General features: G+C 33.9%; 1 long non-coding RNA gene across 1 annotated transcript; it reads right to left on the bottom strand.

Moving 5' to 3' along the window:
- Positions 1-3951: 3951 nt before the first annotated feature.
- Positions 3952-17297, bottom strand: LOC130797840 (uncharacterized). The gene is made up of 4 exons (XR_009038956.1): positions 16280-17297; positions 10462-10544; positions 9359-9443; positions 3952-6175 (listed from the first exon to the last, which is right to left on the bottom strand). It is a non-coding gene; the product is annotated as an uncharacterized LOC130797840 (long non-coding RNA).
- Between the last annotated feature and the right edge of the window lie 371 nt (positions 17298-17668).

The following is a 17668-nucleotide window of genomic DNA, read 5'->3' as shown; positions in this document are numbered from 1 at the left end:
AGAAGTCATGTTACATATAATAATTGATACCTTAATTCGAATGAAGAAATAAATTCATGAAAAATAAACAAAGACTAATAAATAACATTGCCTGTATTGAAAACCAAAATTGCACAACATTTCATTACTCCAACGGCTCTCACGTTACGTGGTTTGGGGATTCAAACCTTACCTTTGTTAGGGCTAACAAAGAGGTTGTTTCCAATTAAAACCCAACACCAATGAAAGTATATATTAAAATGCTTGAGTCAGTTACATCTCTGATTGAGCTCAGCTTAGACTTAACTGAGAAGTAGCTCACAATCACGTTAAGCTCAGGACCACTTTCAAATTCCAAACAATATACATGACATTTCCATGAGCTCTATCCTCTGTCTTTAGCTTACAAAGCAAGTGGCCACAGATCAACTACCTTTTCAAGTCTTCGTAACTTAAGATACTCCCTCCATACTTTAAGAGATTGTCACACTTTTATTTTAGTTTGTTCCTATAACTTTGCAACATTTCTATTTGGTATAACGTCCCCACCACTTTCTTTAATTATTATCCACATATTATCTCTCACTTTAAATCATACCCACATATTTTAATGGTCCCAACCAATTTCTTAATATTTGTGCCAATTATTGGTATTTAAAATCTCTTTTGAACAGAGGGAGTAGAACTATAGAAATATATGTTTATTCGGGTTATCGGATCGAGTAAAGTGTTTTAGATCGGTTCAAAACTGGATCATGTATCCATTTTCATTTTTACATATTTTATTCATTTTGACGCCAGGTCAAATGAACTTCAAATTATAAGGTCGGATAAATATCAATCACCACATCTGTTTTGAACACCTATGTATACCCTTGAAAAGAATGACCCCACCATATCTTTTCCCTCATGGAATGTCTCGACTCTCGTCAACTATTGTGTTAAAATTTTTGTGAGTAGAACTATTGTGTAAAATTGGGTAACAAAAGGAATAAAAGGAGGCGTACGCAGGGGTGGATTCAATATCCAAAGATGAAGTAGACAATACTAAACCATCAAAAAATCCTAATTAATCATCGTGATTTGTAAATTACCATAAAAATACAAAGAATAATAGTAAAATAAACAAACGAAAAAAGGTAAATTAAAATCATAAAAATCCCACTATATCAAATCCTACCATATAAGGGTGATTTATAATTTCACAAATCACCGTTATTTAATAAGATCTTTTCCTAAACCATTGTCCATTAAGCACAAAATTGCTGGCATGTTCACTTGGTAAAATGTAAGTTAATTGATTAAAGTATTGGCCGTGGAAAGGGGCAAAGTGTAAATTGATTCCCTAAATAAATAACTAACACAGTCCCAGATATGTCAAAAATGTCGGCCAGGCGATGGATTTTTCTAGTTGGGTTATTTTCGAGTTGGGCATGTCAAAACGGCAGACCGGAGGGTTATTTTTCTGTCATTTGAGTTGGACATTTATGGGTCGAATCGTTTCCGATTTGACCCGGAACATATCGACCTAACTGGTCAAAGTTTTGATTGAAAAATTTCTTTAAAAATACAAAATAATATTTTTTATTTTTATAAAAAAAACTCTTATATAGACAATAGACAGCTTAACGCTTCAACAAAGAAATATTAACTCTGTTTCGATTATGAAACAAAGAAATGCAAAAGACACTTGAAACACCAGAAGTGGAAGCGTTATCAAGATCAGAGGTCAACGGAGGGGAAGTGACCTGAATTCCTGCAACACAACACGTTAGTCTTGCCTGGGGTGATCTCCCAGAAAACCCCTCCGACGCTCAAGTCAGATCAATGAATGAATAATATTAACTTGAATGTAAAGTAATATATGGAGATGTTGGATGATTGTATTCGGGTTTTTTGGTGAATAATAATTTGGGCAGATTTTTGTTATAGAATAATGAACATGAACCAAAAATGGTGCTGGTAGGTTTTATTTATAAGAATTAGAGGGGAGTTATTTCAGGAGAAAGAAGGATATGATGGGTATCATGGGGAATGGTGGTAAATGATGGGCAATTACTTTAGGATCATGGAAGTTACTTGCTTGGTAGCCAAGCAAGACAATTGAGAAGTTAAGAAAAAGCCCCTTGATTGAAAGTCAAAGTCAACAAAAAGCCAAAGGGTGTTAAAGTAATGTAGTATTAATAATTAAAAAATAAATAAATATTACCATAACATAAGCCAAAATTTAGATGTCTTCGTTATACATATATAATAATAACCATACATATTTTAAAGCAATTTATATAAGAATATAGTCAAACTTTTAATAAAAAAATTACTTACCCTCGTGTTTTTGAAGGCATGTCGATATGCGTCCCGAACACGTGTCAATCCTTGTTTTAATATATCACTCGGATTGCTTTCTAATATATTTGAACGCGAAACACTAAGGGGAGCATTCCGCTGGTTTTTCGACCATTCCATAAATTTTCTAAGATAATCCAAATCCCCCACTTTTAACAATTCCTTGATAAATGTAATATTTGATTTCTTCATCATTTCACAGAAATCAATAGCAATATTATCAATAGGATTTACAAAAGCCTCTTCACATGTTGGGTAGAGACGAATGATATTATGCTCCATGAGATCATGCAATTCGATTACAAACATGATTCGCATTTCAACACTCCAGAACACAACATTTTGAAAAATCAAGTTCGGATTTCCTAAAAGTTGTTGATGAGTAAATTTTATCAACGATTTACCAAATGATTTTATCTCTTCACGTATGGTAGTTGAATTTCGGGCTTTGTTTTTTCCAAGAGTGTTGAATAACACAAAAAGTTCGTTTGCCTCATATGCCCAATCATGAGTTTGACGTCTTGATTCATAGTAGGTGAATACAACATTGTTGTCTTCACTTACATACATGTATCTAAAATCAAGAATCGGCCGAAACGGCAAGACAACAAGTGCAACGACCGTGTTGACAACGCTGAGCACAAATTTCTTTAGTTCCACAGTCATATACATAACTTCAGAAGCCGATATATTCTTGGATGGATCATAAGATATTAAAACTTTTTGAAAACACCAATCGATCTTTACTTTTGAAAATGGATCAAAATTTACACATTTGACCATTAAAACCGGATCATCACGATCAACGGTGAAAAGAGGGAGGTGATTAGGAATCGTGTGGTGGTTCATCACACGTCTTATACTTTGATGAAGGCTCTCTACTTGATTTTGAGGGTTACAATGCACTTCTTTGTAAAAAAGAGTATCATCTTTCCAATAAATCGAAACTTCTACGTGCTGAATTTGTGTGTAACATTATGGAAAATCTAGCACCATGATAAAATGTTCGTGTCTTTCTTCAAAGGAAATTTCAAAACCTGGTGGTCGGTAGCCGACGCACGAAGGACGGCTGAGAAGAACGGAGGGTTGCCGACGAAGAGTGAGTAGCGGCGGGTAGGACCTACTCTCTCCTTTTCCTACTTATTTTGTTTGGAAAAAATTAGAAATAAAACCAGAACCCTTGAAGCTGCTTCAATGGAGGTGAGAAAACTCAGAATGCGCTTCAATGGAGAATAGAGAGCACGAGTTCAATGCAGTGAGAGAGCTCGTTCTCACCTTCTCTTCTAAGCCACCACCTCCGAATTCCCACCTTCTCAATTGAAGCCGCTTTTGAGCTCTCTCACTCCATTGAAGCAGCCGCAGGCACCTCCTTCTCTGCATGTACTTCAATGGAGGAGAGATATGAAGAGAGAAGGAGGTGCATGCTGCTGCTGCAATGGAGTGAGAGAGCTCAAAAGCGGCTTCAATTGAGAAGGTGGGAATTCGGAGGTGGTGGCCTAGAAGAGAAGGTGAGAACGAGCTCTCTCACTGCATTGAACTCGTGCTCTCTATTCTCCATTGAAGCGCATTCTGAGTTTTCTCACCTCCATTGAAGCAGCTTCGAGGGTTCTGGTTTTATTTCTAATTTTTTCCAAACAAAATAAGTAGGAAAAGGAGAGAGTAGGTCCTACCCGCCGCCACTCACTCTTCGTCGGCCACCCTCCGTTCTTCTCGGCCGTCCTTCGTGCGTCGGCTACTGACCACCAGGTTTTGAAATTTCCTTTGAAGAAAGACACGAACATTTTATCATGGTGCTAGATTTTCCATAATGTTACACACAAATTCAGCACGTAGAAGTTTCGATTTATTGGAAAGATGATACTCTTTTTTACAAAGAAGTGCATTGTAACCCTCAAAATCAAGTAGAGAGCCTTCATCAAAGTATAAGACGTGTGATGAACCACCACACGATTCCTAATCACCTCCCTCTTTTCACCGTTGATCGTGATGATCCGGTTTTAATGGTCAAATGTGTAAATTTTGATCCATTTTCAAAAGTAAAGATCGATTGGTGTTTTCAAAAAGTTTTAATATCTTATGATCCATCCAAGAATATATCGGCTTCTGAAGTTATGTATATGACTGTGGAACTAAAGAAATTTGTGCCCAGCGTTGTCAACACGGTCGTTGCACTTGTTGTCTTGTCGTTTCGGCCGATTCTTGATTTTAGATACATGTATGTAAGTGAAGACAACAATGTTGTATTCACCTACTATGAATCAAGACGTCAAACTCATGATTGGGCATATGAGGCAAACGAACTTTCTGTGTTATTCAACACTCTTGGAAAAAACAAAGCCCGAAATTCAACTACCATACGTGAAGAGATAAGATCATTTGGTAAATCGTTGATAAAATTTACTCATCAACAACTTTTAGGAAATCTGAACTTGATTTTTCAAAATGTTGTGTTCTGGAGTGTTGAAATACAAATCATGTTTGTAATCGAATTGCATGATCTCATGGAGCATAATATCATTCGTCTCTACCCAACATGTGAAGAGGCTTTTGTAAATCCTATTGATAATATTGCTATTGATTTCTGTGAAATGATGAAGAAATCAAATATTACATTTATCAAGGAATTGTTAAAAGCGGGGGATTTGGATTATCTTAGAAAATTTATGGAATGATCGAAAAACCAGCGGAATGCTCCCCTTAGTGTTTCGCGTTCAAATATATTAGAAAGCAATCCGAGTGATATATTAAAACAAGGATTGACACGTGTTCGGGACGCATATCGACATGCCTTCAAAAACACGAGGGTAAGTAATTTTTTTATTAAAAGTTTGACTATATTCTTATATAAATTGCTTTAAAATATGTATGGTTATTATTATATATGTATAACGAAGACATCTAAATTTTAGTTTATGTTATGGTAATATTTATTTATTTTTTAATTATTAATACTACATTACTTTAACACCCTTTGACTTTTTATTGACTTTGACTTTCAATCAAGGGGCTTTCTCTTAATTTCTCAATTGTCTTGCTTGGCTACCAAGCAAGTAACTTCCATGATCCTAAAGTAATTGCCCATCATTTACCACCATTCCCCATGATACCCATCATATCCTTCTTTCTCCTGAAATAACTCCCTCTAATTCTTATAAATAAAACCTACCAGCACCATTTTTGGTTCATGCTCATTATTCTATAACAAAACTCTGCCTAAATTATTATTCACCAAAAAACCCGAATACAATCATCCAACATCTCCATATATTACCTTACATTCAAGTTAATATTATTCATTCATTGATCTGACTTGAGCGACGGAGGGGTTTTCCGGAAGATCACCCCCGGGCAAGGCTAACGTTTTGTGATGTAGGAATTCAGGTCACTTCCCCTCCGTTGACCGCTGATCTTGATAACGCTTCCACTTCTGGTGTATTGTCTTTTGCACTTCCTCGTTTCATAATCGAAACAAACTCAATACAAAAATTAACAAGCAATAGAGTGGATACCAACCAAAAATTGACGAGAAACTGAGTACTTAAAAAAAAAAAGGAAAATAGGTCAAGAGGATCTAGTTTACGATATAATCGAGTTTGACCCTTTTTCGGCTTTTCTGAATCGTGCCACCATTATTAGTCAGGTTTCGGGTCAAATCAAAATTTGCAATAAATTCAACAAATTGCTAAAAGTTTATGGTGCAAAAACTTGAAAGGGTGAGTTGAGATCACGGCAGCATAAACTTAAAATCAGTTTGCCAAAGTCTACTATTTACCAGAAATTATCACAAGCTGTAACGCAAACAAATTAAGCATCAGGAGTCTCCAGTAGGCACAATGTTAGTCAATCATCACTGCAAATTATTGAAAAGCGTAACATGAGATTCAAGGCAAATTCAAAGTTAATGTACCTCAAAGGTTACAAGCAATAACTATATATATCAAGTACTTCAATAACAAGAACAACCAAGCTGCATGCTCACACGAACTTCTAAAGGTCGGAAACAAATTAAATAGTACTAACAGAGAAACAAACTGATAACAAGCTCACTGCAAAGAAATTAACACGTATCAGCCGAAGTAAGATCAGAGGTGCAAAAAGTTTCAACTGGCATACATATACATGTAGTTTTACAGATCAATCATCAGTATTGATGTCGAGCGAATAACTTTGGCACCAGATATCTCAATCCAACCATATAAGTTGGTAAATCATTGGTATATAAAGTGAAGCAAAGAACTTTGATACCAGATCACCAGATATCTAAACCTAAACGTTATATCAACTGCTAGCAAACAGAGAGGAATGACCAGATCATCAGAAGATTGACATAGTGATGCTATATTACTGATAGGCCTAAAACCATAAAGTGAAGGCTGAATTAACACTCACACCAACAAATAGTCGCATCATGACAGGGATTTCTGAACTTAAGTTGGTAGTATCTCTGAATTGAAAAGCATAAAATGCGATGGTTCAAATAGTCAATTAGATCTAACTTTGAACCAAAACTAACTAATAGAAGTGAAATTGGCTCTTATAGTCCAGAGACTCTTCTGCGGAGAATGATGTTGCCAAGAGCCAAATACAAACTTTATGATCTAACTCTGATCAAGTGACCTACAACTATAATAGACTATATTAAAATAGCTAGCTCACTGAATCATGTGCAATTTTTACTTATGTGAAACAGAACATGATGTTTGCCAACAAGGGTCAATCGGAACAACCTCTTTGTTAAAATTGACAAGGGTAAGGTTGCGCACAACCGTCCCCCGACCCCAAAACCCCAGGAGTCCCTTGAAGACATTTGGGTACGCTAGGGATTGTTGTACTTTGTGTAGCAATGTGAAAGATCTATAGTGGTGTAAACATAAATTTATCTTTCTTATATAATTAGAAAGATCTGCAATAGCTTAATATCATCTTTTTCGTTTCCTGTGTAATGGTCTACTGCTTTCGTATGATCCATAAAGTCCTGCGTAGGTTCTATCCTTCATCAAGGATTGCTTGTGTAAAGGCTGTAATATCATCCTTACCTTCTCATGCAGCTTTGATTTAGATAAAGTAAAACTCTATGTTTCTCACTATGGGTCCAATATGTGACTTGAAGAAATTAAATCATTCAGAACAATCAAACACCTAGCATATTATTGAGTAAATTTAGAAAAACAATTGTGGCTCTTGTTCCAATCAAAATATTTAGCTCAATAAATGTAACATTCTAATTTCTAATTTATTTTCATTACCATATCATAAATAATGCAGGCTAATAACATATTAGTAATGGATAAGACAAGTTAAGAAAAATAATATTAACAAAGCAAATATAAAAAAAAGAAAAAAAACAAAACAAGTCAAAACACAGAGCTGCCACAAAGCATGCTTTTAACAAACCACATCTATCAAAAAGTTTTTTAAAATTAAGTGACGGCTAAGCTATGTTTATTTAATAGTTTCATTACTTTGAATATATGCTTAAAAATCTTAATTGCAGAAAGGTCCTCTACTACTTTTTGTGGATTTTATATATCAAGTTATTCACATTAGGAAATAACGTCTTTGTTAGTTTTATCATTAACAAGGATAAGATTGGGTACAAGTTGTAGCTAGTGATCCAAAAGCATATTGATTTGTACAGTCATATATGCTAAACAAAAACTACAAAGAAAAAAACAAACTAGTGCGTCTGGAGCCATGCTGACTCACACATTTAGGACATGGATATGTGTTTAACAGTCACACTCAACTATTTAGTTTTAAAAAATTCCATGTTTGGTCTAAAATGAATTGTCAAGTGCTAGTTTTAAGGGTTCAACACAAGTATCAGAGAGTCTGGGTAACATTAGATGGGACATGGGAGGTCTTAGATCCAAACACTGAATCGCCCCACTGAAGCTTCTTTTGGATCAGGGCAACATATAGGGGTTTGGATGCTTCATTGTTAACTTATCCATATCGTTGTCCATTTGTCTTTTTCAATAACAGATTCATATTATTATCTGGAATACTCCATCTTATAGTCTTTCTACAAAATGATTTTCAATGACTCATTTTGACCTTTTAAGCACATGCTAGCCAAAAGTTTAACTGAGTTTTGCAATAAAGTATATATTTTTCCATGTCAAAATCTGTTCTTGCCTGTGTTCAACTTACCTGTGAGATAACCCCTTGTTTAGGATAATACTCGAAACTTAAAACAATCTCAATAAAAAGTTAATGCAAAATCATTAAAGAGAATTTATTCGTAAATAAGGACAAGGACCGATCAAACACTTCTTAACAATCAACCCTGACTCATGACGGATCTAGGCCTATATTCAATGTTAAAATAACCTAAAAAACACCAAAGAAAGATAACTATAACTTAGAACACAACTAATGGTGAACTAATTAAAAATAAGTCCAAGTCTTAATGATCAAAGGTGTCACTAATAACATCCCTACATAAAAAAGTAAGGTAAAATCAACTGAATCCAAAACAAAAACTAGTAAAATAAGCACTCCCAAGTCCAAGATTAGTTTAAACACTTCTTTTATTTTCAGAAATCCCACCCCACCACTCAAATTACCTGTCCTTTCTCTTCCATTCAACAAAAGAAATACCTCATTTTCTCCTAATACATATTTTTCTAACTATGTAACTTAATAGTTGATGTGTATCAAAGGAGTATGAAAAATATAGGTTAAAGATTCACATCAATCTATCCATCCCCTCTTACTTTTGTGGAACAACCACAAATAGGAAGAAATGCATGTGGGGTGTTTGGCAAACAATTGTTGATGATGGTTGTTTCACTAAGCTTGTACTATTGGCAGTAATTTTTGGCTTTTCAACTTGTTTGTTTCAATGCTCATCATCCATAAGACAATCATAGGCCAATAGAAAAAGGTGTACACAGCAAATTATTCATTTTGGCGGCAAAGCTTGCCTTTCAGTTCCTTGAGTAACTTATCCAACATGTGTTTAACTATTGATCATATTAATCAGCCTAAACCAAACTAATGAGCTGGTTAAAGCCATTCGCCAACATACCTCAAGACAGGGAGGGTGAAGAGGACCTACAAAGTGACCAATTGATCAACAAAAGAATGCCTCACATTGTACAGGGCCCAAGATTCTGTTATTAGCAATAAAACGTCAAACTTTCACAATTAAGGCACCTTATCCTATTGAAAAATAATTTTCAAATTGATCATATTATGAATAGTTTTGTACACTGTAAAAACATGCGTTTGTTTGAATTTTTTGATGCCCAATTTACCCAAGAAGCACATTGGGCTCAAATCGTTTAAAACGGCTCTTTCTCAAAATGATCAAAAACGGGACACAAGTGAAGTTACTTGAAAAGAAATACAATACATTAAGGGCAACGGAAATGGAAATGGGCGTTAAAGGAAACGAAGGGTTCACGTGATAGATCATATGATCCTTTTTATCATACATAAATTAAGAGAGTAATATTTCAATCAATTGTAGACTGAAACATTTTTTCATTAAAGTTTAGGAACGAAATTTTCAAAATGTTAATTTAAAGTTTCGGGGACAAAATTTCCTAAACAGGATTCTATGGAAATTTCCGGTTTCTATAATTAGGAACACAACAAACTAGAGATTAGGGAAAACGGATGATCCAAGTTTTGATGATCAAAATTGGGAGTATTGCACAATCCAATAATTCATCCAATTATAAATTAAATCCAATAATTTGATTGTGGTTTAAACATGTAAGCATATTGTTACAGCATCATCATCTCAGAAACCTAATTAAGTACTTAGTCAACCATTAACAATCAAAATAACAATAATCATACAAACCCAATAATAAAAAAGTAGGGTAGTTTTCATCAAATCATTTTGGAGTGTTCTTCACCAATGATTTATCATTGGATGGAATGGTAGTTGTGGTTGTTACATGTTAAACACAGAAATGTCACTATCTTAATTCGACATTAAAAACCCATATTTGGACCCCAGAAAGTGAACAAAATTGTATAATACCCAACAAACAATCCAATAATTGAAAATTCCAGCTGATAAAATAAATGCCAAACAATTATTGAAAAGAAAAAGATAACAATAAAACGAGATCCTTATCGAATAAAACAGTAAAATATGACAGCGTGCTCTTAAGTTACCTTTTTGATAATTCAATAATAATGGATGCAAATTGCAAAAGTTGGGGAATTCCCAATTCAACCGCAATTCAATCGATAAAGACCTAAATTTGCAGAAAACCCTTGCATGTTAGTGAGATCAGACCTAGAAAACTCCGTAAGATTCACGGGAGAAATGGAATTTATATTATTCTTATTATTATGGGTGATCGTAAAAATTGTATGTCATAATTCAGAGGGATGGAAAAAACGTGAACGGGAAGAGAAAATAAATTAAATTCGTAAATAAAATGAAAATATAAATTAAGATTTTTAACGGAAGAAAAATGAAAAAATAAATTAGTTATAGAAACGTACCAAATGTGATTGGACGAACTTGAAATATAGATTAATTTTTAATTATAAAGATTAACTTAAATTGGGCCCTAGGCGGTTGCACCTTAAAATACCCTAAAATATATTGTTGGTTGACAAGTGCAAAATCAAAGAAAAATTCAGTTATACATATTCCCTCTATCTTAAAGAATAAGCTTAAAGTACAAATAGGATGAAAATCAACAAAATATGGATAAAAATGATAAAAAAATATATATTTTATGAAAAAGTAAGAGAAATTTATAGATGAGATGAAAAGGTAAGTAAATTTTATGAATGAGAACTTAAAAAAGAAAGTGTGTCATGACAAAAAATAGACTAAGGCAAATTCAATGAGCCGATTAAAAAAGGAAAATAAGACTAGTTCTTATAACAGAGAAGGTGGTAGTTTTTCATTTTTCTTAAATGCTAGCTTAAAAACTACTTTCTCTGTTCTTTTTTTTTTCTTCTCATTTACTTTTTACACAGTTTTTAAAAAACAAATTTAAAGCTCCAATATCTCTGTTTACACATTATAAACAATCATATAAAAAATATATGATAAAAAAAGTTATATTAAGACAAATCTAACGAGATTTCATATTGATATATTTTATCTTCTCTCTCTTCAAAGTGGAATATTCTAAACGGGAAGAATATTAGAGAACCAAGAAAGTATTTAACAAATAAATAATTATTTGATCAACCTACAAACCATATGAACCAAAAGTATGTAATATTCAATATGATGTTTTAGATTTGTCATCAAAAGGACAAAATATTGGCTAAGACTAAGATGGTTTGGTTTTTAATAATAGAGGTCTCATAACTTGAAATAATACGTAGAGGGTTTCCTTTAAGTTAAAGCTTTACCTAATTCATTATTTTGTTAAATTCTGTTTGATCCAAATTAGAGCAATGATTCATTGAAATAAAATTTAATTTTCCGATTAAATTTAACTTACGTTCAATAAAAAATAAATTTCAATTAATAAAATATCGACTTAAAATAAAAATTATATTAACAATATAACAAGCTCAATAAATTGTGCTTTAGTTTATAGGAAAAAAATCTTAAGGTAAAATCGAGTATAGTTTTTATGGGATAAAATTACGTATTTGTACAATTAAAGGGGCAACTGTAACTAGAAAATAAGATCATTGAATGTAACAACCCGGTCCAACGGATTCTTGATAACTACTCATAGAGACTGTAGACTGGCTCCACAAACCAACACAAGTCTTTTCCAGCGCACTTTGACCTTACTTGTGCGTGCCCGGGAAAACTTCTCAAGAAGCATCCATCCTAAGATTGCTCTCCACCTAGCACGTTTAACTGTGGAGTTCTTAGCAAATGAGCCCCTATGAAAAGAAGATACACTTTATTTATATGAGTAATCTATCAATTTTTTTAAAAGCTAAATCTGAGGTATCACACTCTTCCCTACTTAAGAATACAATGTTCTTGTTGGACCGTAGTTTCACGATCTTTTCCTCCGCTAGGTGCACTGAACACACAATCAGCCACGGTCGTAGGGTTGCTCTGATACCATTTGTAACACCCCGACCCCAACGGACTGCTGGTAATTACTCATGGAGACTGTAGACTGACCCCACAGACCAACACAAGTCTTTTCCGACGCACTTTGACCTCACTCGTGCGTGCCGGGAAAACTTCCTAGGAAAGTCACCAAGTCTAAGATTGCTCCCCACCAAGCACGCTTACCTGTGGAGTTCTTAGCAAATGTACCCCATGAAAAGAAAATGCACCTTGTTTATATGAGTAATATACCAATTTTTTTTAAAGCTAAATCTAGGGTATCACATAGAACTTAGAAAACCTATAGCAAAAGAGATAATTTTTATTGAGTAAAACGGTTCAAATAATAATAAAGGGGGTAATTTTCGCATTGGGTAGCTTTCGGTTCTGGCTTGAGTTTTCAGATCGGGTTGCATTCGAACAGTTTTAGGCGTGATGGTAGTTGGTATGCTAAAGAATTTCTATAGGCATTGGTGGAGAAACTAAAAAAAATAAGACAAATAATTAATGCGAGAAAGTAAAAGAAGTATGTAGATGAGATAAAAATGTAAATTAAAGATATACATCAAATTTAGAGAAATGTAAATCATAAAAAAAATAAAAGTTAGAAAAATTTGATGATATTTACTTGAAAAGAAAAATGGTAAATTCCGTAAGACACAAGCGCTATACCATAGCCAAATTGATTGCTATTTACTTTTGTCTTTTGGTAATTCTATATCCTTTCAAACTAAGTTGGATTTGTAAGCAAATGGCCAAAACTTTTGGTGGAACATGATCTTATAATGTTGTTTGAAAATAGTAACATATGGTTTCCTTAAAAGGTATTTTTACCGAATTCAAAACCTAAAAAACCTTGACATTTAATTCAAAATTATAGTATTTCTTTAGTAATTTTCTAATAAATAGTTTAAAACTTAATAAAATTTGAAAGAGTTATTACACGAAAATTTTATACATAATATTTTTGGAAAAATTGTATATAGCAAGTTGAACTTTGGCAAAAAAAAAAAATAGTTTATCATGTCGAACTTCTGTTGAACATTTAAAGTATATAAACCTAGATTTGTATATACTACATACTTAGTATAGTAGTGGGACTAAATAAATATATTATACGTCCAATTAAGTGCCTCAAAGAATTTGATGAATCATTACTTTGATTCATAAGTTTTGTTTGATGAATTATTACTTTGATTCATAAGCTTTGCTTGGTGAAACATTACTTTGGATCAAGCTTTACTTGGTGAAACATTACTTTGATTCATAAGTTTTGCTTGGTGAAACACTTTTGTTTCAAAATGAGGCATTGTTTGATGCATAGCTCTATAAATAGAGGTTGCATGCCAAGGGACATTCAATCCCAATTTCATATCATTTATGATTTCTCTCTTAAGAATACTCTTATTCTTGTTCTTCCTTTCATGAGATAATATTGAGAGAGTAATTAACTCTTAATATCATCAAAGTTCATAATACACTACAACACTTGTATTTACTATTGCAATTTCCTTGTGCTAGAATTTTGTTGTGTAGATTGTATCTTATTATGAATTTCATTTTATCATCCCAAGCACCTTTTGTTGGAGAAATATCACAATAGGAAAGTGCATGAACACCTTCTACTCATATCAAGTTTCCAAGCGACTTCTCTGATTGTTGCAACCTTATCTTCATGGTGTCCATTTGGTCATTTACAAAGCAAGGAGTTCCATTGCCATCCACACAAGGGATATACAAATCGGTTTGTTTATTTGTATTTGCATTATATTTCCAATAACTTCAAGTATTGTGTGGAACGAATCTAACAGACTTTTTCCTATTGGTGACTTGAACATCAAGTCACCTGTTGACTTGGCTACCATATGTGCTGCCAAGTGTGTTGTCATATGTTAAAAAATTTTAGAAAAGGATGTCACGTGTACAACTACGTCAGAAAAGGGGTACATGTATAGCCACGTCAACAAGTGATTCGATGTTCGGGTCACCAACAGGTTAAAGTATATTAGATGAAAACTAGGTTTAAAATTTGTCTAAGCAAACACAATAATTGAAGTTAGACCTGATAAACATTTTTGGTCAAAGTTCAGCCTGTTACATACATTCTTTTTTCCTAACATTATTAACTCTATGTTTGGATAGCTTATCTGAGAGGAAAAAGAAAATGATTGAAGCTACAAAGAGAGAAAGGGGGAAAGTGAAACAAAAGAAGATCATTTATTAAGATACAAGCTAAGTGTAGAAAAGAGAGAAGGTGAAGGAAGGACTCTCCAAAGTATTGAGATGTTAATTGTTAGGTGTGACTATTATGAAAACGATGACATTTGCTTAAAATTCGTGCAAGTCACTTTTGATCTGCTCCTCCCACGTCCTCCTAGGTCTTCCTCGACTTCTCTTGCCCTCCACTATGATGTACTCGATCCTTCTTACTGGTGCATTATGGGTCTTTCTTTGCACATGCACAAACCATCTCAACATGTTCTCCCGCATCTTTGCGAGGTGCAACCCCAAACTTCTCCCTGAACTCCTGGTTTCTTATCCTGTCCATCATAATTTTACCACACATCCACCTCAGCATACGCAGCTCTGTTACATCAATCCTCTGTTCGAAAAATTTCTTTGCGGGCCAACATTCTGTCCCGTATAACAAAGCCTATCTAATTGCAATGCGATAAAATTTACCCTAAGTCTACTAAGGAATTTTTTATCACAAAGCACCCCAGTCGCTGCTCTTCACTTAAGCCATCCGGCCTGTATACGATTAGACACGTCTCCATCAATCTCCCCATTACTCTGAATCACCGAACCCAAATATTTGAACTTGGACGTACATGCAACAATTTCTCTCCCTATGGTCACTTCTGGCTCCCCTATCGATTCTGTCCCACTGAAGTCGCATCGCAAGTATTCTGTCTTCGTACGGCTTATGCGCAACCCCTTACCCTCCAAGGCTTCCCTTCACCCTTCCAATTTACTGTTAGCCTGCTCATTAGTTTTTACAGTCAAAACAATGTCATAAGCGAAAAGCATGCACCATGGTGCGGTCTCCCAGATGGATTTTGAGATTTCATCCATAATAACCGTAAAGATGAAAGGACTAAGTGCTGATCCCTGATATAGGCCTACTCTAATAAAACAATTTTTCATTCATAACAAATTTTCCTCGACATTATAAAATTCACAGCATAAATAAAACAATTTTCAAAATTGCTGTCTGACCAGACCCTTCAAGGGACTGCTACTATTCACCAACAATGACGCTTCCAAGAGTCAAGATAGGTTCATCACAATCAATTATAAGGCTCCTTGAAGTAGTCGTATCCTAAAGCACGACAATAACAACGTCACCAGGGTGTATACGATGCAACTATACTAACATATAACTCAATACATCTCCTCCTAAGACTAAAGCTTAACTAAGACTCTTGTTTTAGCATGTCTAATTACTAAAGAATTGTGCATGTTCTAACTCAAACCACAATAGACCATCAAAGTACCATAACTATGCTCTAAATTCATTTACATCCTTTTTAAATATCTCCGCAATCTCTTTATATTTCCAATTAAGACACAAAATACTCATTCTAACCCAATTTCAACAATCTCTTTATATGTCTAATTAAACACAAATGTCTACATTTAAACACAAAGTCAGTAGTCATCAAAAGAATCTAATAATCTCTTCAAAAATATCAACTAATCCAATATTTTATCAACAACCAATATTTCCCAACACAACTCATAATCTTAATATCCACAAAATTAATATCATGAACACAAGGGCCATCCCTTTTATAATTGTCAATCATTGTGGTAATGGTTTTTAAGGATAACAATAGGAAAAGAAAAAAAAATGATCCAAGAAGAGAAAGATGCTTGCAAATTGATAATAATATATGTCAAAAAAAATCATCAAAAGAGTAGAGAACATGAATTTATTACTACCTCATAAAAATGGCGGCAATGGGAACCCAAAGAAAGTAATCTCGCTCAGAAATCAGACGTGGAAAGAAGGTTTTGTTGTTGGCTTCTTTCAAAACTCACAAGAATAGGGAAGAATCAAGGTTGGTCACCGATGAACGGATGTTGCTTGTTGTTGTCTTTACAAGAATCAACTGCTATTGTGTTTGAATTTTCGGACAAAAAGCATAATGGGGCTGCATCCAAAATTCGAAACTTGAGGAGGAAAATAATAGTTTCTGGGTTTCATGAATTTCCAGAAAATGGATGAAGACATACATTTAATCCCCAATTTTAGAAGGAAAAATAAAATAGGATGAATGTTTAATAATGCATTGAAAATCAAAGAAAGAGGAAGAATATACTTATTGGTTTTTGTTTGTTATTTTCGAAATCAGAGGAAAATGGAGTGTACCTAGCTGCTGGTTCGAAGGTGTTCAAGAAAAGTTTTGGTGCTTGGAACTTCGAAAAATCAGATGATGGAACAAGAATTGAAATGGTGCTTCTTGATGCTGATTTTTGTTTGTGCTTCAAGCCAAAATAATACAAGAACCAAGTTATGGCACTTTTGACAATCAAAGACCAAAAATGAAGGAATTCCCAGTTGTGCTTTCGAAAATCAGAAGGAAGAACAAAAAGAAGGGAAGTTGCTTGTTGTTTCCAATTGAATAAGGAATTGGGGAAGACATTATTGTTTTGGGGTTTAGTGCAGAAAAGAAATCAGGAAAACCAATTTTAGGGAAAAGAATAAAAAGAAAATAACATAAAAAAAAATACTTTATGATATTCATAATAAATATAGGTTCAATACCATTTTCACAATTCAATCTATATTTGACCCAAAAATAATTCTCATTACCATATTTATTTTAAATTCTCAAATTTTAAAGCATTAATTCCTCAAATATTATATTCTACCCAGCTTAAAAATGAACTTCATCCTCAAAGTTTAAACTTGATCCAAAAATCTTTATTCCTGAGAATAGAGTTCTAGTACGTATAACATAAGAACCTATGTTAACCAACTGACCTTAAGATTTCTAACGAACATAAAGACTTCTACTGAGACCTAACAAGACCTAGCATTCCCCTCGAAATCTTACGGTTCTACCCAACATAGAATAAAGTTTGTCCCTGCACTTACTTCTCGAAGACTAAGGAGATGTAATAGTTATAACAACGATAATCATAAGGACACATGAGCAAACAATCAAGGATAGTCATGTTTCATGGCATCCTCTGCCTCCCATTTGACCTTTATAGCACCTTCACAAATGCTCCAAAACCTTGACGAGTATTACGCGTCTTCCTATCTAGAATTTGAACATGTATCTCCTCGTACTGCAAAGTGTCAATAAGGGTTAGATGTTCGGG

Source organism: Amaranthus tricolor, chromosome 13 (assembly GCF_026212465.1).
Source record: "Amaranthus tricolor cultivar Red isolate AtriRed21 chromosome 13, ASM2621246v1, whole genome shotgun sequence".
Classification (NCBI taxonomy): Eukaryota; Viridiplantae; Streptophyta; class Magnoliopsida; order Caryophyllales; family Amaranthaceae; genus Amaranthus; species Amaranthus tricolor.
This window is presented reverse-complemented; position numbering and strand designations above follow the sequence as displayed.